We start from the raw sequence: 25,106 nt of genomic DNA on the forward strand, positions 1-25,106 counted from the left end.
TTTTTAGTTTTTTTTTTTTTTTTTTTTTTTTTTTTAGTTTTTGCAAGGCAAATGGGGTTAAGTGGCTTGCCCAAGGCCACATAGCTAGGTAATTATTAAGTGTCTGAGACCGGATTTGAGCCCAGGTACGCCTGACTCCAGGGCCGGTGCTTTATCCACTATTCCACCTAGCCACCCCTTATTTCCTTCTTTCAATCAAGATTTTCTTGAAAGCCTACTGTGTGCCAAAGACTGGGGTAAATTCATTCTACTATAAAGAAGTGTGTATTAAGCACTTTGAAATGTCATAAAATGATTTTCAAAATTCTAGGCTTTTTTAAAATAGTTGTACTGTGAAAGGATTAGCTGTTTGAATGATCTTCTTAAATAAGCAGTGGTAACCCAGGGTATCTTTGGGAAAGAATGAAATACCATAGGAACTGGTATTTTGAATTGGTATTATTGTTCTTAGAAGGTTACTCTCCTCTCAAGAAACCATTTTTTTATTTGGTAAATGACAATTTAGCAGAAAGTGCAATGTACTCATCTCGGAGATCAAGGCAGGAGAGTGACATAGTGGAAGGAAAGATGAAACTTTCTCCTGGCAGGCTCTTGGTTAATTAACTTGAGTCTCTGTTTTCCACATCTGCATAATAATTAGATTGGATTCAATGATCTCTAAATTCTAAGTGATTTCTTCTAGAATATTTTCTTCTAGAAACAATAGGGAAAGAAGCTGTGGTCCAACCAAACTGATTGTCTCTTTGCTTATCACACACGATTCTTCATCTTTTCTCTTTTTTGCTTTTGGCCTGGTCATACCTTGTTGGTGTGCATCTTTAAGAAAATCTTATATAGTCCCTTCCTTCATTTAAGACCTATCCAGCTGATCTAAGCAGTTTGAAGAGCAATTTGGAATTTTGTACAAATACTATAAAACTTTAATTTAAGACTCTACCTGAAAGAGGGTGGGGTTTTTTTTTGTTTTTTAAGTGAAAAGGATTTCTTTGTACAAAAATATTTATATCAACTATTTTTTATTGACAAAGGAGTGGAAATTGAGGAGATGTCAACTGAGAAATGACTGAATAAGTTTCAATATATGATTCCAATGGAATATAATTGTGATACAAGAACTGGAAAGCAGAATGATTTCAAAAAATTAGACTGGTATGAACTGATGCAAAATGAGCAGAACCAGAAGAACATAATGCACATTAGGAATATTATACAATAAACAACTATAAATGACTAAAGTATTTTAATTAAAATAATGAACCCAGTCAATTCCAAAGGACTCATGATGAAAAACATTATCCACCTCCAGGAAGAGAATGGATGGAAATTGAATGCAGATCAAAGCATACTATTTTTAAAATACTTTTATTTTTCTTGGGAGTTTTTTGTCAGTCTTCTTTTGCACCATGACTAATATGAAAATATTTTTTCATGATTGTATATGCATAAAACATATCAATTTACTTACTGTAGCCAGGAAGAAAGGGTGAAGAAGGGGGTAGAGAATTTAGAACTCAAATTTTTAAAAAATAAATGTTTAGTGCTCGCTTCGGCAGCACATATACTAAAATTGGAACGATACAGAGAAGATTAGCATGGCCCCTGCGCAAGGATGACACACAAATTCGTAAAGCGTTCCATAATTTTAAGAAAATTATAGACCTATTTCCCTGATGAATATAGATGCAAAAGTCCTAAATAAAATCTTAGCAAAATGATTACAACAAGTCATCACTAGGATAATACATTATGATCAAGTAGGATTTATTCCAGGAAGGTAGGGTTGGTTCAATATTAGGAAAACTGTTAGTATACTCAATTATATCAACAAAAAACCTATCAGAAATCATATGTTCATATCAATAGATGCTGAAAAAGCTTTTTGACAAAATACAGCATCCATTCCTATTAAAAACACTAGAGAGTGTAGGAATAAATGCACTGTTCCTTAAAATAATTAGCAGTATCTATCTGAAACCGTCAACAAGCATTATATTCAATGGGGAGAGGCTAGAGGCATTCCCAATAAGATCAGGGATGAAACAAGGGTGCCCATTATCACCACTACTAGTTAATATTGTTTTAGAAATGTTAGCATCAGCAATTAGAGAAAAAAAAGAAATTGAAGGAATTAGAATTGGGAAGGAAGAGACAAAACTCTCACTCTGCAGATGACATGATGGTCTACCTAGAGAATCCCAAGAAATCATCCAAAAAACTATTGGAAACAATTGGCAATTTTAGCAAAGTTGCAGGTTTTAAAATAAACCCTCATAAATCCTCAACTTTTCTATATATGTCTAGAAAGAAAAAGCAGGAAGAGCTAGAAAGAGAAATCCCATTCAATTCACCTCAAACAATATAAAATATTTGGGAGTCTATTTGCCAAGACAGACTCAGAATGTTTTTGAAAACAATTATAAAACACTTCTCACACAAATTAAATTAGATTTAACTAACTGGGCAAATATCAACTGCTCATGGATAGGTAGAGCTAATATAATAAAAATGACAATTCTACCAAAACTAAAATATCTGTTTAGGCCCTGTCCATCAAAATTCCAAAAAGTTACTTTAACGAGTTAGAAAAAAAATTGTAAGTAAATTCATATGGAGAAATAAAAAGTCAATAATTGCTAGGAGCTTAACGAAAAAAGTGCAAAAGAAGGTGGCTTAGTCCTACTCGATCTAAAATTATATTATAAAGCATCAGTCATCAAAACTGTTTGGTATTGGCTAAGAAATAGAGTGGTGGACCAGTGGAATAGACTAGGTGTAAAAGCAGGAGATGATTATACTAATCTGCTGTTTGATAAACCCAAAGAGTCAGGCCATTGGGATTAAAACTCCCTCTTTGATAAAAATTGCTGTGATAATTGGAAGTTATTATGGAAGAAACTTAGATTAGACCAACACCTCACACCCTTTAACAAAATAAGATCCATATGGTTACAGGACATAGACATAAAAAACAATACTATAAGCAAATTGGAAGATCAAGAACTAGTCTACCTGTCAGATCTATGGAAAGGGAAACAGTTTATGACTAAGGAGGACTTGGAGAACATCACCAAAAACCAATTAAATGATTTTGATTACATTAAATTAAAAAGCTTTTGCACCAATAAAACCAATGTAACCAAGATCAAAAGAAATGTAGTAAATTGGGAAACAATCTTTACAAGTAATTATTCTGAAAAAGGACTCATTTCTAAAATATACAGAGAATTGATTCATATCTTTAAAACAAAAAGCCATTCCCCAATTGACAAATGGTCAAAGGATATGCAAAGGCAATTTACAGTTGAGGAGATCAAAGCAATCCATAGCCATATGAAAAAATGACCTAAAGCATTAATTATTAGATAAATGCAAATTAAAGCTTCTCTGAGGTACCACCTCACACCTCTCAGATTGGCCAGTATGACCAGGAAGGATAATGATCATTGTTGGAAGGGTTGTGGGAAATCTGGGACACTATTATACTGTTGGTGGAGCTGTGAACTCATCCAACCCTTCTGGAGAGCTATTTGGAACTATGCCCAAAGGGCAACAAAAATGAGCATACCCTTTGACCCAGCAATATCGCTACTGGATCTATATATCCTGAAGAGATGAGGGAAAAGGGTAAAAACATTACTTGTACAAAAATATTTATAGCAGCCCTGTTTGTGGTGGCAAAGAATTGGAAATCCAGTAAATGTCCTTCAATTGGGGAATGGCTTAGCAAACTGTGGTATATGTATGCCATGGAACAGTATTGTTCTATTAGAAACCAGGAGGGCTGGGATTTCAGGAACACCTGAAGGGATTTGCATGAACTGATGCTGAGTGAGATGAGCAGAACCAGAAAAACACTTTACACCCTAATGGCAACATGGGAGTGATGTCCAACCTTGAAGGACTTGCTCATTCCATCAGGGCAGCAATCGGGAACAATTTTGTGCTGGCTGCAAAGGAGAGTACCATTTGTATCCAGATAACGAGCTGTGGAGTTTGAACAAAGTGCAAGGACAATTCCCTTTAATTTAGGGGAAAAAACAGATATCTTATTGTCTGATCTTGTTACCTCTTAGACTTCTCTTTAACGATATGATTTCTCTGTCATTACACCCAATTTGGATCAAGGTACAACATGGTAACAAAGTAAAGACGGACAGAGTGCTTTCTGTGGGGGGGGGGCGAGGGAAGCAAGATTGGGGGAAAATTGTAAAACTCAAATAATATCTTTAATAAAAATAAATTAAAAAAAATAAATGTGTAAAATTGTTTTCATATACAATTGGGGAAAAAATAAAATATCAGTAAAAAACTAGTTCAGGCACTATCCTCCTTGATTCTCCCAGCTTTTGTGATGTCCTTTCCCAAACTACTGTGAAGTTAACTACTTCACATTTGTTTAAATTTATTCATGTTATATTTATGATGTTTATATCTATCTCTATATATAAAATAATAATACAAATATAAATTTAAGTATTATATGCATATGTATAGGTGTTTATAAACACACACATGTATATTACATATACATGGTTTGGTATTTCCATTTCCATTTAGTATTTTATTCTTGAAGAAGACTATGTCATCAGAAAAGTGATGCCATGACAAGCATATGATTTGGATTTGAGTGAAGAGGATGCTGCCAAGTCACCAATCTTATTTTCACTTCCAGAGTCATCTAGATCCTGTGGCCAGATATGAAACAGGACAATTGTAGATGACCCTGGATGCAAGGCAATCAGAATTAAATTATTTGCCCATGTTTACACTGCTAGAAAGTATCAAATGACAGATGTGAATTCAGGTCCTCCTGACTCCAGGGTCAATGCTCTATCCACTGTGCCACCTAGCCTATATTTACTATATACATTAATATATATTTGTGCTTACATAAGTCATGCATATATCATATACACATGTGTACATATATTTACACATGTTTTATAAATTAAAATATAAGTTCCTTATGATGCAGACTTTTAAATTTATTTTTGAATTTTTACCAAACATGTATTTAGCACAGTGCTTGTTCAATAGCAAGCCTTTAATAATTTTTGTTTGATTGACCATTTCTATTATGTTCTGCTCGGTGTGTAATACAATCTGTTGGTGTATAGCACAATTTTGATTCTCTTAGACCTCAGATTTCTCATTCATAAAAACTAGATAGCTATGCTAAATTACTTCTAAGGTCCCTTCCAGCTTTCATTTCATGATTACCTTGGAAAGAGTAGTAAGGACCATATCCCAAATGATCTATCATATAACAATATATAATGATAATGGAGTTTCAAATTTCTGCATCAGTATAGAGAAATTAGTCTAATTTTCTTTCTCTGTTTTGGATCTTTTTGCTGAAAGAGATCATGTTAAAAAAGTCTTGTAAAAAGAATTTGATAGAACTTCTCATCACCTTTTTTTCCCAAATAGTTCATATAGAATTAGAATTAGAACTAATTGTTCTTTAAGTGTTTGGTAGAATTCCCATCTAAATTCATCTGGCATTGGAGTATTTTTATTGATAGTTTGTTCAATTTTTTTTTTTTCTGAACTGAGGTTGCTTAAATATTTTAATTCACCTTCGATGAATCTGGGCAATTTATATTTTTGTAAATATTTATCCATTTCACTTAAATTATTAGTTTCATTGGCATGCAGTTGGACAAAAGAGATATGAATTATTAGCTTAATTTTCTCATCATTGATGGAGAGTTAATTCATCTCATTTTAGATACTGGCAATTTGGCTTTCTTTCTTTTTTTAAATCAAAGTTAATCATTTAATAAAATTAAATGATATATTGCTTTTTCATAAAACCAGCTCTTAGTTTATTGGTTCAATAGTTTCCTTACTTTCAGTTTTCAGGTAATAATCTCTCCTTTGAGTTTCAGAACTTCTAATTTAGCATTTGATTCCAGATTTTTAATTTGTTCCTTTTTCTAGCTTTTTAAAAGTTGTATTCTCAATACCTTGATTTCCTATTTATTGCTTTTATTTAGATAAGCATTTAGAGATATAAAATTTTTCCACTGACTACTTTGGCTACATCCCATAAATTTTGATATGTTGTCTCATTACTGTAATTGTCTTGAATGAAATTTTTGATTATTTTAATGATTTGTTGGTTGATTCATTCATTTTTTAGACTATTTTTCCCTGGCCCTTTAGAGCTTTTAATTGTAATTTTTATTGTATCAATATCTGAAAAGGATGTATTTCATATTTCTGCCTTTCTGGATTTGATTGTGAGGTTTTTATGCCTTAAAACATGTTCAGTTTTATTGTAGCTGCTATGTACCACTGAGGAAAAAATATATTACTTTCTATTCCCATTCAATTTTCTTGAGGTCTATCATACCTAACTTTTCTAAAGTTCTAATCATTTTCTTAATTCCTTTCTTTTTTATTTTGTGATGAGATTCATCTAATGCTGAGAGATGGAAGTTGAGTTCCCCCCACAAATATAATTTTTCTGTCTTTTGTAGTCCTATAATTCATTTTTCTTCTTCTTCTCTAAGAATTTGTGTGCTATATCATTTGACACATATATATTTAGAATTGATATTACTTCATTGCCTTGATACCTTTTAGGAAAACATAGTTTCCTTTTTTATCCTTTTTAATTACAGCCAGTTTTGCTTTTGCTTTGTCTGAGATCAGGATTGTTACACCTGCTTTTTTATATTCTGTTCAGTCCTTTAAACTTTAATCTGTGTGAGTCTCTACTTCAAATATAATTTTTGCAAGCAACATACTGAAGGATTCTGGTTTTTAATCTTCTCTGCTATGCACTTCCATTTTATGGGACACTTCATCACATTCACATTCCATTTACATTCTCATTTTATGTTTAATAACTCCACATTAGCCTCCATTATATTTTCCTTATTAATTTATTTTTTCTCTTTCCTTTTACCCTATCCCTCCTCACCAGAATTTTGCTTCTGACCCCTGCCTCCCTCAATGTTTCCTCCCTTCTATCAATTCTCCCTCCAATTTATTTCTCCTTTCCTTTCAAATTATTGCCCTACCTTCTATCAGTTCCTCCTTATCTTAATTCCCCTTTCCTCCTTCTAATTTTCTGTAGCTTAAGAAAAATTTCTTAACCCAACTGAGGATATATGCTATTCTTTCTTTGAGCTAAATCTGATGAAAATGTGATTCAAGAAATTCTCACCTCCTCCCTTCTTTTCTCTTCTGTAATAATTCCTTTGCACCTCTTCATGTGATAAAATTTACTCTATATTGTCTACTCTTTTCTTCTTTTCCCAATACAATCCTTTTTAATGTCTCAATTTGTTTTTTACATTCCATTAAAATCAACCCTCTAAGTATATATACTCCTAATATAGATCCAGTTCTCAAGAGTTACAAGTATCATCCTCCTATGTAGAGATGTAATCAGTTTATTCTTATTGAATAACAGTCTTTTTCTTTTCCCATTTACATTTTTATGGATCTCTTGAGTCTCATTTTGAAGAATGAATTTTTTGTTCTCGGTCTTTTCTTCCGGAAAATTTGTAAGTCACTAATTTCATTGAATGTTCATCTTTTTTGTGGAAAGAGTATGCTCAATTTTGATGGGTAGTTAATTTTTTTAGGTCTTTTTTGCAAGGCAAATGGGGTTAAGTGGCTTGCCCAAGGCCACAGAGCTAGGTAATTATTAATTGTCTGAGACCATATTTGAACCCAGGTACTCCTGACTTGAAGGCCGGTGCTTTATCCACTATGCTACCTAGCTGCCCTAGGGTAGTTAATTTTTTCTTGTAGTGAAGTACAAAATCAATGTTTGTGAAATTCCTGCATAGAAAGGGGCCCCTGACATTCTTTTGGGCCCTGAGAAGCTCCTTAGAAATATAAATTTGGCTAGGCACCTTTTGGTCTGAAAATAGTCTGATAGGACCCAAGTACTTGACCCTGGGGATCAGAGATGTACCATAAAATTGCCTAAAGATTTACAAAGCATCTTGTTACCCTAATTATCTTGCTGTGTCTGTTAAATTCCAAGACTGCCTTCCCCTTCCCCAGATGTGTCTGAAATCATAAGATAGTAAATTCAACTCCCTCAAACCTGTGGGAAGCCCATGAATATATGACTCCCTCCATCTCAGAAAATATGTTCAAACATTACACAAAGACCCTGACCCTTTCACACTCTGTCCAGTGCCCTATCTATATGGAACCCTATGTTTACATTTGTTTATGAAAGAACAGAATATCTAACTGCTGTCTTTGCTTCTGTATCCTGCTTGCTCTCAAACCCCATCCCCCCCCCAAAAAACACCATAAAAACCCTAACCCCTGAACATTCAGGTACTGTATGATTTGGGTACTCTTCATCCCCAGGCAGTCTCCAGGAAACAAAAATCTCCAAACTTTTCAAATTCTGGTCTTCATCTCAGTCTTTGGGTTCAGCAGTAGTCTAAGCTCTTTTGATCTCTGGAATATAATATTCCAGTTCCTTCCATCCTTTAATGTTGATGCTGTCAAGTCATGAGCAATCTTGACTGTGGCTTAATGGTACTTGATTTTTTTTTTCTGTCTGCCTGAGAAAATAATGACAATTGACCTATGAACTTATAATTCCAGAATGTGGCTATGACACTCTTTGAGTTTTTATTTTGGGATCTCTTTCTTTTTTTTAGTAGTGATCAGTGGATTCTATCAATGAAAACTTTATCCTCTGGTTCTAGGATATCAGGAAAGTTTTAATTGATGATTTCTTGAAAGATGTTGATTAGGTCATTTTTTTGGAACATGGGTAGTTCAATAACTTATAACATGGAATTAATTATAGGTTCTGATGCTGAGTGAAGGGAGGCAGAACCAAAAGAACAATGTAAATCTCAAGACCAACATTGTGGGGTACAGCCAAGATGGTAGAGAGAAGCCAGGCACTGAGCTAAGATCTCCTGGCTTTCCCACAGAACTAATTTGAATCAAACATCTTAAGACAATTTAGATTCACAATATGCAGATAAAGAACCTAGTAGAAGATCATCAACCAACAAGGACTGTCTCAGAGGAGCATGGGTGAACTGGGGGCAGAGAGTAGAGAGCCAGTACAGGCATGATGGGGTGAGGCCCCAAGTCTAAGCTGAGAACAGTCAGGGAAGCTTTGGCTGTGTGAACTGTGGGTGGGAGACCTCCAGCAAGGCTGGAGGGAGAGTTCCAGAGTGCAGGTAGACATTAATCCTTTTCAACTTAGCTAGTCTGGAAGACCAAGGTCATGAGCCCCATGTTTTCAGTGGAGTCCTCATGTTTTCAATGGGAAAATGTGACTCTTGCCAGAACAAATAACCTTTCCCCCCACCACCCCCAATCTCAGGTGTGGCAGCTGATCTCTCTAAGTATTGAGTGAATAATAAGGAGATTAATTATATAGCCAGAGGGCCCAGACCACATTGTTAAAGGACAATCCAGACCCTGCTGCTCCCACCCCCACCCACCAGACCTCGGTAGTGGGCAACAAATCAAGGTCACAGACACTCCAGAGAAGGTGTCTAGCATCTTCTGGCTAGCCTACTTGGAGTTACTGAGCCCACTGAACTAAGCCTCTAGGGTTTTCAACTCCGAAGGTGTGTGAACCAGCCTCTCCCCCTAACACAAGATCCTAAGAAAATTAAGAAAACCCAGCAGAAAAGGTGGTGGTGGGGAGGTAGCCACGGATAGCTATCTTGAATACAAAGATCCTAACTTAGAGAGAACTAGAACTTCTGAGGAGAATATGAATTAGTATCCAGTCCAGAAATACTTTGTAGAAGAGACCAGGAAGGAGTTTAAAAACTGGAAAAATTGGGAAAAGAAACTCAAGAGAAAATTAGCATCCTACAACAAGAAAACAAATCCTTGGAAAATGCAATTGAGTCAAATTGAAAACTCCATTTAAAATAGAATTGACCATTTGAAAAAAGGAGTTGCAATAGGTAAATGAAGAAAATCTTCTCTAAAAATAGATTGAAATCTGTGGAAACTAATTATTTCATATGACAGCAAGAACCTGTTAAACAACTAAAAAACTGAAAAACATTGAAGAAAACATAAAATAACTACGGACCTAGAGAATAAATCTAGAAGAGACAACTTAGGAATTATTAGGTTTCCTGAAATCATTGAGGATAAAAAACAAAAAAGCCTGGACTCAACATTTCAGGATTTAGTGATAGAAAATTGCCCTGATATCATGGAACTGGAGGGCAAAATAGTTATTGAAACAATACATTGATTCCCCTCTGAAAGGGATCCAAAAATGAAATCACCAAGGAATATCATGGCCAAATTCCAAAACTATCAGATTAAAAAAGAAAATATTGCAAGTAGTCAGAAAGAAACAATCTAGATACCAAGGAGAGACAGTAAACATTACACAGGACCTACCTGCATCAACATTAAAAGATTGAAGGGCCTGGAATGCAATATTCTGAAGGTCAAGGGAGCTTAGAATGGAGCCAAGAATTCACTATCTGGAAAAACTGAGCCTTTGCTTTTAGGGGAAAAGATGGAAATTTAACTAAATAGGAGACCACCAACTTTTCCTGATGAAAAGAGCAGAGCTAAATAGAAAATTTGGACTTCAAAAAGGAGATTCAAGAGATACATGAAATGGTAAAGAAGGGTCTGTGTCTGTGTGTGTGTGTGTGTGTGTGTGTGTGTGTGTGTGTGTGTGTGTGTATGTTTGCAGTCCATGGCACTTATACAAAAATTGACCATGTTCTAGGGCCTAAAAAATCTTATAATCAAATGCAGAAAGGCAGAAATACTAAATACTTCCTTCTCAGATCATAATGTAATAAAAATAAAGTGTAATGATAGGCCATAGAGAGATAGACTTAAAACTAATTGGAAACTTAAGTAAGCTCATTTTTAAAATGAGTGTGTCAAACAACAAATCATAGATAGAATTAATGATTTCATCCTAACAAGAGAATATTCCAAAACATAGGTGATACAGCCAAGGCTTTATATTATATCTTTAAATGCTTACATGAATAAAATAGAGAAAGAGGAAACCAGTGAACTAAGTATGCAACTCAAAAAATTAGAGAATGAACAAATTAAAAACCCCCAATTAAATCCCAAATTAGAGATTCTAAACATTAAATGAGAAATTAATAAAACTGAAAGCTAGAAACTATTGTACTAATAAATAAAATCAAGAGTTAGTTTTATGAAAAAAAACAATAAAATTGATCAACCTTTGGTTATTTTGACTAAAAAAAGAATGAATACCAAATTACTAGTATCATAAATGAAAAACGGTGAACTTACCACCAATGAGAAGGAAATTAAAAAAATAGTTTTGGAATTATTTTGCCCAACTAATGCCAATAAATTTGATAATCTAAGTGAAATGGATGAATATTTATGAAAATAAATGTTGCCCAGATTAAATGAAGAGGAAATTAAAAACCTAAACAACCCTGTCAAAGAAAAAGAAATTCACCAAGCTATCATTGAACTTCCTAAGAAAAAATCTCCAGGGCCAGATGTTTTCACAAGTTAATTCTGTCAAATATAATTGATTCCAATTCTATATAAATTCATTGGAAAAACAGATGAAGAAGGCCCTTTGCCTAACTCCTTCTATGTTACCAACATGGTGCTGACTCCTAAACGAGGAAGAGTGAAGGCAGAGAAAGAAAATTATAAATCAATTTCCCTAATGAATATGGATGCAAAAATCATAAATAAAATCTTAGCAAAGAGATTATAGCAAGTTATCACTAGCATAAAACACTATGATCAAGTAGGATTTATCCCAGGAATTCAGGATTGGTTCAATATTAGAAAAACTGTTAGTAGAATTGACTATATAAATAAGAAATACAACAGAAATCATATGATTATCTCAGTAGGTGCTAAAAAAAACCTTTGACAAAATACAGCACCTATTCCTGCTAAAAACACTAGAGAGTTTATAAATAAATGGATTGTTCCTTGGGATGATAAGCAGTATCTATCTGAAACCATCAACAAGTATTATATGCAATGGGGATAAGCTAGAGACCAACAAGATCAGGGGTGAAACAAGGATGTCCATTATCGTCACTACTAGTCAATATTGTATTAGAAATGTTAGCTTCAGCAGTAAGAGAAGAAAAAGAAATTGAAGAAATTAGAATTGGGAAGGAAGAAACAAACTCTCACTCTTTACAAATGACATGATGGTATACCTAGAGTATCTCCTTAAAAAATCATCTAAAAACCACTAGAAACAGTTAGCAACTTCAGCAAAGTTGCAGGATATAAAATAAACCCACACAAATCCTCAGCATTTCTATATATTACTAGCAAGATACAGCAGCACGAGCTAGAAAGAGAAATCCCCTTTAAGATAACTTCAGACAATCTAAAATACTTGGGAGACACCCTGCCAAGGCAGACTCAGAAACTCTGTGAAAACAATTTTAAAACACTTTTCACACAAATAAAATCAGATTCAGATAAATGGGAAAATACCAACTGCTCATGGATAAACTGAATTAATATAATAAAAATGACAATTCTACCTCAATTAAACTACTTATTTTTACCTTACCAATGTAACTAAATTTCTATGGAGAAACAAAAAGTCAAGAATATCAAGGGGTTTAATAAAAAAAAGTGCAAAAGAAGGTGCTTTAACCTTACTAGATCTAAAATTATATTATAAAGTATCAGTCCTCAAAACTTCCTGCTACTGGCTAAAACATAGAGTAGTGGATCAATGGAATAGACTAGCTACAAAGAGACAGTAGCAAACCACAATAGTGGCCTTCTGTTTGATAAACCCAAAGAGCCCAGCTTCTGGGATAAGAACTCTCTTTGATAAAAAGTGTTGGGAAAAATGGAAGTTGGATTAAACCAACATCTGATACCCTTTTCAAAGATAAGATCAAAATGGGTGAAGGATTTAGACATCAAAGACAATATAGGAATAGTTTACCTGTTAGATCTATGGAAAGGGAAACAGTTTATGTTCAAGGAAGTGATGGAGAACATCATTAAAAACAAACTAAATCATTTTGTTTACATTAAATTAAAAAGCTTTTGCACAAACAAAACCACTGTAACTAAGACCAAAAGAAGTGTATTAAATTTGGAAACAATTTTTTTCTAAGAAAGGACTCTTTTCTAAAATATAAAGAGAAAGGAGTCAAATTTATAAAAAAAAGACATTCTTCAATTGACCAATGGTTAAAGGACATACAGAGACAATTTACAGATGAAGAAATCAAAGAAATCCATAGTCATATTAGAAAAATTGTTCCAAATCATTACTGATTAGAGAAATGCAAATTAAAACATCTCTGAGGTACCACCTCACACCTCTCAGAATGGCCAATATAACCAGAAAGGACAATGAATAATGTTGGAAGGGATGGGAAATCTGGGAGAGTAAATACATTATTGGTTGAGCTATAAACTGATAAACAGTTTCTAGAGAGCAATTTGGAATTACATCCAAAGGGCAATAAAAAATATGTATACCCTTCAATACAGCAATACCTCAACTAGGACTATACCCTGAAGAAATCATGAAAAAGGATAAAACTATCACTTGTACAAAAATATTCATAGCAGCCCTGTTTGAGGTATCAAAGAATTGGAAATTGAGTGTGTATCCATCAAATGGGAAACAGCTGAACAAATTGTGGTATATGCACTTTATGGACCTCTATTGTTCTATTAGAAACCAGAAGGGATGGCATTTCAGAGAAGTCTAGAAAGACTTGCATGAACTTATGCTGAGCAAGATGAGCAGAACCAGAAGAACACTGTACACCCTAACAGTAACATGGGGGTAATGATCAACCTTAATGTACTTACTCTTTGCATCTGTACAATAATCAGGGACAATTTTAGTGTATCTGCAACAGAGAATGCCATATGTATCCAGAGAAAGAACTGTGGAGTTTAAACAAAGACCAATGGCTACTACCTTCAATTTTTTTAAAAAACAAAGTTATTTTATGTACTACATAATTTTGCTATCTCTAATATTTTTTCCACTATGATATGATTTTTATCTCAATACATTCAATTTTGATCAATGTATAGCATGGAAACAATGTAGATTATCAGACTGCTTTCTGTGGGGAGGGAAGGGAGTGTGGGGAAAATTGTAAAATTCAAAACCTTACAAAAATGATGGGTGAAAGTTATTATTATATATGATTGGAAAACAAAAGAAAAAAAGAATAACATTGTGAGATGATGAAACTTAATGAAAGCAGCTCCTCAGCAGTTCAGAGAGCTAGGACAACCATATTTGACTGCTTTTGGACAATGCTATCCCCATCCAGAGGAAGAAAAAACAAAATAAAGCAAAACAAAACCAAAGAAAAAAATTTAAAAAACTCTTCAGAATCTGATAAACATTTTATAAAAAGTATTTCTTATGTATCTCTTTCCCTTAATCCTAATCCCTCATAACAAAAATAATTAATCAGTAAACATAAAAATGTAAAAATAAAAATCAATAAAAAATAACTCAAATCTCTTCTGGATCTATTTTCCAGGTCAATTGCTTTTCATTTAGGTAGTTTGCATTTTCTTCTTTTTATGCATTTTTTTCCATTTTTCTTGACCATCATCATTCTTGCTGTCTCATAAAGCCATTCACTTCCATTTGCTCAATTCTAGTTCTTTTTTTGGTTTGTTTTTGGTTTTTTGCAAGGCAATGGGGGTTAAATGACCTGCCCAAGGTCACACAGCTAGGTAATTATTAAGTGTCTGAGGCCGGATTTGAATTCAGGTACTCCTGACTCCAAGGCCAGTGCTCTATCCACTGTGCCACCTAGCTGCCCCTCACTTCCAGTTCTTAAGAGATAATTTCTTTCAATTAGCTTTTGCATCTCCTCTTTCATTTGACCAATTATATTTTTAAAGGAATTGCTTTCTTTTTCCTTTGCCCAGTGTCTTTTTAAAGGTGTTTTGTTTTCAGTCAATTTTTGTGCTTTCCTTTTCAGGCTGTTGAATTTTTCTCTTCCAGGAAGTTTTCTTGGGCTTGAGATAAATTCATATTCAACTCTGGTGTTTGACATATAGTACTTTTTCTGCCATCCTCTTTTGAGATGGTATTGTGATCTTTCTTATTGCCAATGTAATTCTCTATGGTCAGGAATATTCTCTGACTTTACTTACTCATTTTGAAATTGTTGAGCCACAAGAGGTCCATTTCCAAAAATTTTGTGTTAGCTGGGAATGGGGGCAGGGAGGGTGGGATAAGACCTGTTCACAGAATTTCCACATTAGGGCCTCCAATGCTAGTAGCTTATTTTGCCTGACTAGTAGCTTTGGTTACAGAGGATTTCTAGGCCTCTCTGTTTGCCCTAGAAATGAGTTTAGGAGCCCTCATATCTGGCCTGTCATGTCTTTTGGCCTGCTAAGCTAGAACCTGGGTTGCCTTAGTGCTGATCTTTATTGAGGTTTAGAGCCTCCAGCTGGCTTCTTCTGTATCCTGCCTAAGCTGGACTCTGCTTCCTGTGCTGAATTCTGTTACCTTTGTTGGGCAATGTTCCTCTTGTCTCAAGTGAGACAGAACTTTCCTGGAGTCTTTCAAAAGTATCTTAGGCTAGAAAATGCTCCAGTCTTAATGAGTGTTTTTTTTCCACATAAGAATCTATTTAAGAAGTTTGATTAACATTGTTTATGAGGGAAACTGGGGAGAATGTGGAGAAGGTTGTAAATATACAAAGAATCTTAAGAGAAGAATTCTAATGGAAAAAAAGATTTTATTAAAGTATCATATCAGGGACTTTTTTCTTACTCTTATTCTCATATTATAATTGGTTATGAGATATTCACATAGGATGCAGAGTATATATTGTTAGGTCAGATCACTTTAAGACTTTAAAGTAGATACTCAAATGAGTGTAGTAATTCCTTACCCACATGAAACTCAAATGCTTGATAAACTCATTTATTTAGAATTTACCTGAAAAGGAAGAAAGAACCAAAAAAAATTCTGTCAACCTTGTTTTAACAAATATTTTCATTTAGAGATCCTCAATTAACTTATAGTTGTTCTTATTTCAAAAAATTTCTAGCAAATTTCCTTCAAAACATTAGGAGAAAGAAAGTTTTAGGAGGAGGAAGGTTATTTCAAAGAATTTACATATGGAAGAGTATATCATAGAACTTAAATATGGAAATAGATCACCTGATTCAACTTCTAGTTCAATTTAAGAAAAAAACTATAAAGAAACAAATCTATATTTGACCATTTTCAATGAAAGGGTCCTTTATCTTTTAAGGATAGTTTTTCAATGGCTCTACATATGTGGACTATGTGAAGGTAAGGGGTTTGAACTGAAGATCTTAAAGTAAAATGTGTTTGCAATACAAACTAATAGTAGTATAAAATGTGACTCCTTAATTTAAATAATAAGCACAAGAGAAAGATTCTTTGATAAAGGCTCAATTCATTCTTCATCAAATAGATAATGAGGTTAAGTTGACAAAAATATGTTTAATGACCTAATACCAAATCTATAACAATTTCCTTTCATTATAAATCTCTCCAAACACAACATAGTGTTTTGGCCAATGCTACAAGAGGCCAGAGCCTAGGGTAGCATTTTAATGTTGTGGGTGGGCCCACAAAAGATAGAAATTATAGAGAGGTGAGTTGTGCTTAGTGATGCTGGGTCACTAGCCAAACTGGACTTAGTCCAAGTCTCACATATCAGTAGACAATAGATGAATTTGGCACAGTTGGAAGCTTATTCCTAATGGATATTTCTATTCATGGCCTAATTACATAATGCTAATTTCTTCAAGTTGGGTGGCATGGGAGAGGTAGATTTGTTTATCTATGTCAATTCATAAAATATACTACAGGGAGAAGCATGACACATTCTGGAGGTGTTTTTGCTCAGTCTTCAGTAAATTTGAGACATCATCAAGCTAAAAAGACTCAGTTGATGACAATACTCAACCATCATAGATGTTTTAGAATTCACACAGATAGTAATAGGGCTAGAATTATACCCCCACTTTCATATAATTCCAAAACTTAAGAGATAGAAGGGACCACAAAGACCATTGGATCCATATTATACCTGAGAATTTTCTCTATAACTTCAAGTTATTATTTAATCTCAGTTTGAATATATCATGAGATAATTTCTACTACCTCTTGAAATATTATAACCTGCCTTTGACAAGTGAAATTTTTAGGAAGTTTTTCCTCATATTAAACCCAAATTTGTTTCAATGTTATTTTTTTTTGGCAAGGCAATGGGGTTAAGTGACTTGCCCAAGGTCACACAGCTAGGTAATTCTTAAGTGTCTGAGGCCAGATTTAAACTCAGGTACCCCTGACTCCAGGATCAGTGCTATATCCACTGCACCATCTAGCTGCCCCTTCATTGTTACTTTTGTCCACTATACCTATTCCTTACATTTGTGCTCAAAGATAATGAATCTAAATATTCTCCTGTATGGTATCTTTTCAAATAATTGAAAGCAACTATCATGTCCTTTTTCAGTCTTCTGTATAAACAAAATATCCATGGTTCCATCAACTAATTGTCACATGCATTATTTCAAGACCCTTCATTCAAGTCACTCTCCTCTAGATACTCTGTGTCCCTACTTATGATTGCTTATTCTCATATGTAGGACCCAGATATGAACACAATATTTCAGATGTGACCTGAATGAGACCTTCACTATCCTTGTCTACATATGATACCTCTCTTTCTGTAATTTAAGGTAGAGGTTCCCTCCACCTGTTCACATCCATTTTCATCTTTCTTTTCTATTTTGAGGTCTCCCCTTTTATTTTGCATTGGTCAGATTACAACTGAAGTATTTCATTCAATCCTATATACTTTTTTAAGAGGACATCAGTAACATGGAGGGAATTTCAAGGATTGATATAGAAAGAAGTCTGGAGATAATACCATATGGGAATAAATTGAAAGGATTGGGGATGATGAGCAGAAAAGAATGGAATTGGGAAGGATAAGAATTGGGGAAAACTACTTGATTTTCAATATATGAAGGATTGTCATGCAAAGCTGGGAATTTTATCTATTTTGTTTGATGAATGAAAGAAACATTTACTAAATGTCTTAAATTGCTGGACAAGGTATTAAGTGTTTCATAAATATTTTCTCATTTAATTAAGGTAGCATTTAGATAGAGAAGTAAATAGGGTTCTGCATCTGAAATCATCAGGACCTTATATCGAAACTGTCCTCGAAAATTTACTGTGTGACTGTGCAGATGACTGAACCTCAGTTTGACTTAGGTTCTTCAACTGTAAAATAGAGATAATAATAGTATCTACCTGAAAGTATTGTTGAGAGGATCAAATGATATAAAACTTGTAAAACATTTAACTGTAACTGCTAGTAGGTACTTAATAAATTATTATATTCTGCCCTTTTGCTTAGCCTTCAGTGGTCAGAATTGTTGACAAAAAGATGGTGAATAGAGTTAATTTAGTTTCAATGAAAGGAACAAAAAACTTGAAACAATCAGAACTGACCAGAAATATAGTGGATTGTCTCAGAAAATAATGGCTTCATCTTTTCTAGAGATTTTTGTGTAGAGGTTAGATGGCGATAGCCAATTGTCAGGGACAGTAGAACAAAAAGGGATTCTTTTCCAGGTATGTTTAGACTAGATGGTTTCTGAAGTCCCTTTTATTCTGAGATTTTGTAAGTCTGTGAAATAGCAAGCATTCCTATTCTGAAAATGACCTGTTGAAAAAGAGTTTTTCATCAAATTCTAGCCATCAGGAATTGTGCTCCTAAATCAGCACTTCTGTATCCACCTATAGAAGACAAGATTGAATATAAAATTGTCATCTCCTATCTCTATTATTAGGAAGATTCCTTGAGTATATGAGATAGTCACATTCTGTCTACAGGATGATCACTCCCCTCTTCTTGACATTTAGTTACTTCTCTGTTTTAAAATAATATTTTTGGTTTTGAGAAAAGTGTTCTCACAAATTATTGCAGAGCAACTTAAAGTTTGATTTAAATAGTTCATGGTAATTTTATCAATTAGTCAATTAGTGATCATTAAATATTTATTGTGCTAGGTACCTTGGCTTTAAATATAATAAATAAAACAAATCCTATTCAGAAATAATTTATAATTTGCCAAGAAAGAGGCCAAGGGTGTATATGCATTTATGAAGAATAGGTAGGAAAAATCAATAAAAGAAAAAATATAAGAATATTAACAGTTGAATTCAAGGTAATTTGAAAGCAAGGAACACCAGCAGTTGAGGAAAACATGGAAGGCTTCATTGAGTAGTTAATGTTTAAGCTATAACTTGAAGGAAGAGAAAGGTACTGTGGGGCAGAGGTGAGGAGGGGGTATATTTCAGGTATAGGGAATAATCAGTGCAAAGGAATAACAATGGGAGAAGTAACTTGTGTGGATAATGAAGAGAAGGACATTTCAGTTGTTATTCATTACTCAGAATGTATATGAAAATGATATAGCATGATATAGCAAAATTAACATAAAGCAAGAAAAGATAAACAAACATTTGGGGATGAGACTGGCAATAAATTGGGAAAAGATGGAAATCTTTTCTAAGTAAATGAAAGGCAAATGACAGCAATGGTATCTCATATTTAAATTATGTTTTACAGCTTACAATGTTCTTTTCTTATAACTGGGGGTTAATGCAAGCATTACACAGATGAAAAAATTAAGGTTTAGAGAGTTTAAAATGACTGGTTTATGGTCATACAGCTAATGGGGTAGAATCCGAAAACACACAAACACCACACACACACACACACACACACACACACACACACACACACATACACATACACACAGTTAGATTCATCAAAAATACTATTTTTCAATAGTTTTCTGGAAATGTTAGGTGAAATAATATTGTAAGGGTATAGTTGATACCCTAAAGTCATGCCATGAATATTATCAATAGTTAATTGAATGACATTATAGACAGATTCTACAACATTTGTTTAGGATGTATTAAAACATCATTGACTTTTTGATGGTTATACCCACATTCTCCCTTCTGGAGGAAATAATATTTATGGGATAGCACAATATTGCCACTTAGAAATGGACAGGACCATTGAGATCATATAATAAAGACTTCTATAGTACAGATAATGAAACTAAGACCTGAAAAGGCATAGTGATCTTTGGAGCATTAGTGCTAGATCCCAGATATTGTAACAACCGGTCTGTTGCTCTTATTTCCCCCAAATTTATTTTTCCCTACCTACTACACTACAGGGTCCTTCTGAAGTGAAGTTCTGAAGTTGTATGATCAGGCAGAGAGGAAGCTGGCACAAAGCAGGAAAAGAGTTCTATGAGGTCAACTGGATCAAATACAAGGAGGACTTGATTTACAGAAGGAGGTGTGCTAAGGAGACTATTATTTAAAAAGGAAGAAAAAGCAGGCTCTAAACAGGTCAATGGGGGTCACCAGGAAGAGAGAGCATGTTAACACCTCTATACTGGTCCCTATACTCTGTGTTGGGTGCTGCATAAAACTCACTACTGAGAAAGATACAAATTCCCACAAAGCTATAGACATGTGATTCCAATTTAAAAAAAATAAACAGATAACATTAATTATAATCCCCTAAGTTTGCTGACTCAAGCTTTTTTTTTCTTCCTGTTGGTTGTCATTTGGTTTTATTATTTATTTTTAGTGCCTGATTTCAGAAGGTTGGTTCTGCTGGGCTTTGGCAGGGCGTCAACAGCATCGATTTCAGCTGTGAAAAGATCATTGTGCTAGCCTGGCCCTCACATCCCTCAAAAACAGTAGCCCAGTGTGAGTTGGCTCATGGAGCCTCCTTGCTCCTTGGTGAGATCATGGCCTGGTCCAGAGACTAGCTTTATCTCTCTCAGATATTAAGTATAGCAGCATTAAAAAATTTGACTAGCAGCTCTTCAGATCCCCTTATAGCTCTAATATTGCCATTTTACAGGTGAGGAAACTAAGCTTAGAAAATTGAATTCATTTACCCAAGGTCACACAACTCATTTTCAGCAGAGCTGGCCCTGGAACCCAGGTCTTCCAAACCTGTTCCAAGATTCCTCCTTATAACACCTTTTGAAGAATAGAATTAAATGGGAATAAAGGGTCATCTCAATTTAAGGGACAGCAGCCCCAGGGCTTCCTTTTTGAGCTCTTTTAGAGAAACATTTGCCTAAGATCAGAGAAAAATAGTTTATTTTTGAAAAAAAAAGAAAGAAAAAAATTCTCCTCTCATTATAACATTACACATATACACATTACACATTCTCCACATTCTCTCTCTCTCTCTCTCTCTCTCTCTCTGTGTGTGTGTGTGTGTGTGTGTGTGTGTGTGTATGTGTGTATGTGTGTGTGTCTCCTCTATTTTCCATGTCTTTTTTATTAAAATAAAATAATAATTTTCTAAGAGGCAATAGAGGTAAGATAGCATTCCTTTTCTCAACCAACTGGCTGCATCCACAATAGAAAAGGGACATGCTTCAGTTCTCTGGACAATGATCTCTTTGACTGGGAAAATACCAAACCAGAATTACAAGTGTGCAAGAATAAACAAGGCTGGAGTCAATCTAAAGTTGTTTTACACTCTGTTTTATTAAAGTCAATGCATTTCCGTTCCTGTGTGCAGAGCCTAGGCCTTCTTAATTACTGGGACTCTGGGTGAATGTTAATGGAAGGCTGAGCTCCTGCCGGCAAAGAGAGGCCCTTTCCTGACCTCTACAGGCTAAAGGGAGAAGAGGAAATCTGGAAAAGCAAGGACCAGAAGAAAAGGGAAGGGGTGACCAATGTATAACTTAAAGTTGACATTTTCAGCTACAAGTCTGGTCTATGTATGTTTTTTCTACCTCCCTAGGTTATGCCTATTTGTCCTAAATAGGTTTCACAGGCAAAAAAATAGTTTCTCTGGAGAGCTTAAAAGTCCATGGGAACCTTGATGGTGAGCAGAGGAATAAACAAAATGATATTTTGCATGTGACCTTAGGTTTATGATTCTGAAATTATCACAGAATTTTTCTCCAAGCATAACATAGGACTTGGATTGAACTCCCTCATCATCCATTCTCATTCACTTGCTCACTGGGCAATTAACTTAACCTCCCTCAACCTCAATTTTCTCACATGTGAAATAGGGATAAACAATTGCACCTACCTCATAGGTTTATGGGGAGAATTAAATGAAATGACAACTAAAGTATTTTGCAAATCTTAAAGTGCTATATAGCTTTCAACTCATAGTAGTAGTAGTAGTAGTAGTAGAAGTAGTAGCAGTAGTAGTAATAGTACAGCTATTATTACTATTTTGGTCAAATCATCCCTTCTTCAGCTTTTAAAAACTAATTCAATTTATTCACTCTGGGGTGGGGAAAGACTGCTAGTACCATGTAATTGGAAGTGTTTTCACTTCTGAAGAGCCCACCTTAACCAGTTGTTTCTATATTGTTTTGTTGTACTTTATTCTTTGGGAAAATCCTCTGCTATTTCTTCTAGGTCCTAGAGTCTAGGATAAAATTTGACGTGCTTAGCTCAACATTTAAAATTTTCATAATCTGGTGCTATCCCATATTTCTGGGTTTGTGGCATTTTGTTTCCATTTGCACACATTACTTTCCAGTCAAATGTATATATATATATATATATATATATATATATATATATATATATATATATATATATATATATATATATCTATATATATATCTTATCTGTTTAGCTGTTGCATCTCTCTCTCTCTCCAGTAGTCTATGCAACTGTTATTGCCACTAAGGCAAGCTGTCATCATGTTCTGATTGACAGTTTGGTTTTTAAACCATGGGCTCCTTATAAGAAGGAATGATCTCTTGCCTTGTATTATCTGCATTTAGTATGGGGCCTGGCACACACAGTTGACCCTTAATAAAAGTTTATTGACTTAATTTAAGTTAGATATGCAAGTAGCTAATGCAGTTGGCCCAAAAGCGTGAGACTAGGATATTTAATCAAGAAACACCTACTATATGCCACATTCTAATCACTGGAGATTCTATATCAGATCATGTTTTTCTCAAAAAAAGTGGGGCATCAATTTTACTTTTTGATCTACACTTGAAGGTCAAAAACTTCTAGAAACAGTCCCTTTTTAATACCTAAAAAAGAGATCTCATCTTCAAGCTCTGATGGCCTAATTCCCTGGTTTCCTGGCTTCTTTCTAGGTGCTTTACAGTTTACTTAGGATAGATATGGGGCAAGACAAGACAAGATGCCAAGTACCTTCTTAAGAATATGCTTATTCTCTTTATTATCCTTTCATTTCAAGTATTGGACCTCTGATAGAGATAGAGATAGAGAGGGGGGAGTCATTACAGCACACTCAATTTCAGCTATCTTTTATCAGAGTGTTTTCTGGATGATTTTACACTGCCTACAATCATATCTTTTTATTATTTGGCTTTGAAAATCTCTAATGCAATCCATTTTTATCTTTAAAGTTCTCCATTTTTGCCTCATTCTTTTAAGCCATCTTTTAAACAGAAATAACTGATATGTACATTCAGCCAAACTATGACGTTAAAAAAAATAGGACATTTCAACAAAAGATAATATACTTCTTCATAACTAATGAATTAGCTCAGTATAAAACAAAGATTGTTCTGAGGATTGGCTTATTGTCCGTTTGTCTCTTTGTAGCAGTGCTGGCAGTCAGGTAAGAGAAAGAGAATCAGAGTATGCTGCTGAGCTTTCAAAAACCTGGGATCACTCTTCTCAGGGCTAGTCTCAGGAGAGAATGCCTTCTGACCTGTATTCAAGTATTTTCCTCTACCATACAGGATATGTGCTATCAAAGAAAACTACAATAAGAAAATAGTGTTTGTTTCATTTGATAGGATAGTTCTTTTACAGTGGACTGGGACCCTTTTGAGTTTTCCAATTATCAAGCCAGAAAATGGACATGATATCTAGTAAAATCTACCTCCACTAGAGAAAGTGATTTAATATAATGGATTCTGGCAATCTATCCTAAGATCTTTAATTTAATAAATTGGTTATTTTGAGATCTCCTTTATAATCCCAAACCAGTTTTTCCTCTTAAAGTATAACATCATCTTGTGAGAAAAGGGAATCCTTAAACATTTATTCTCAATGATAAAACTCAGGAAAATGGGGGGAAAGCAAAGTTGTCATTATTAATCAAAAAACATTCATCTGTGCCTTGTAAAAGTGAACATTGAGAGGCAGTGCGATGTTCTTCTTGGTGGCATTGATGTAGATCTAATGGTAGCTTAAAGGAATATTAGAAAGTGATTCTGGCATAAATCCTGTGCACAACGTGCATTAATAAAACTTTCTTTTACATGAAAACAAAACCAAAAATAAAATGAACTAGGATTCACAGTTAACAGTAAAATGATACAATCACTTAAGATTGTTTTCTTTATTTGTTTTAATTTATTTCACCATTTCTACAACACAGAAAATATAAGTACATCCTATTTACCTGTTAAACCCACAACACACTAATAGTTAACTTAGTAATAGTTAGTATGAAAAATTACATTTGCACTTGTTCCGGTTACCTGATGAATGAAGTCAGCACAATTTTCCTCCCCACAAATTATAGAATTAGAAACAAGAAGATTAATAATCAGGATATTGAGATTCTAGGAAAATGTGATTCTAGGGTCTAGGACTCAAGACCAATAATTCAGAGTTTGGAAGAAACAGAAAAAAATTTAGGGCTCTTGGTTCTCTACTTACAGTTGGATTAATTGGCTTGAAAGTGAGGCAAAGGGCAAGCAGCAAAGAAAGGTACAAATAGCAATATGCTCTAGCAGAATTTACTTGACTCCTGTTGAATTTTTAGAGAGTACTTATGACTCAGAATTTGGGAAATAATAAAAATAATAGATGGATTTATTGAATTTTGAATTGTCTAGAATTTGAAAAGTGGTAAAGAAAAAATTTAAAAATCAAATTAAAGGGTGTCATGAAAAAAATTTCTCTCTCAGAAAGCTGGTTGTTAAACATTTATCAGTACACTATTGGGTAGTTCCCCCAATCTTGACCCCAAGATATAACCTGACCTCAGGATAATGGTTTTACATCATGAAGTATACCAATTATGAAAGAAGGATTCTTCATCTCATTTAAAACA

The 25,106-nt window shown here is 34.2% G+C and overlaps 1 non-coding gene across 1 annotated transcript; it reads left to right on the plus strand.

Annotated features, from left to right (window-relative positions):
* Positions 1-1,537: 1,537 nt before the first annotated feature.
* On the plus strand, positions 1,538-1,644 carry LOC141523226 (U6 spliceosomal RNA). The gene has a single exon (XR_012478413.1). It is a non-coding gene; the product is annotated as a U6 spliceosomal RNA (small nuclear RNA).
* The last annotated feature ends 23,462 nt before the right edge of the window (positions 1,645-25,106 follow it).

The sequence above is a fragment of the Macrotis lagotis genome, chromosome 4 (genome assembly GCF_037893015.1).
Source record: "Macrotis lagotis isolate mMagLag1 chromosome 4, bilby.v1.9.chrom.fasta, whole genome shotgun sequence".
NCBI classification, from domain to species: domain Eukaryota; kingdom Metazoa; phylum Chordata; class Mammalia; order Peramelemorphia; family Peramelidae; genus Macrotis; species Macrotis lagotis.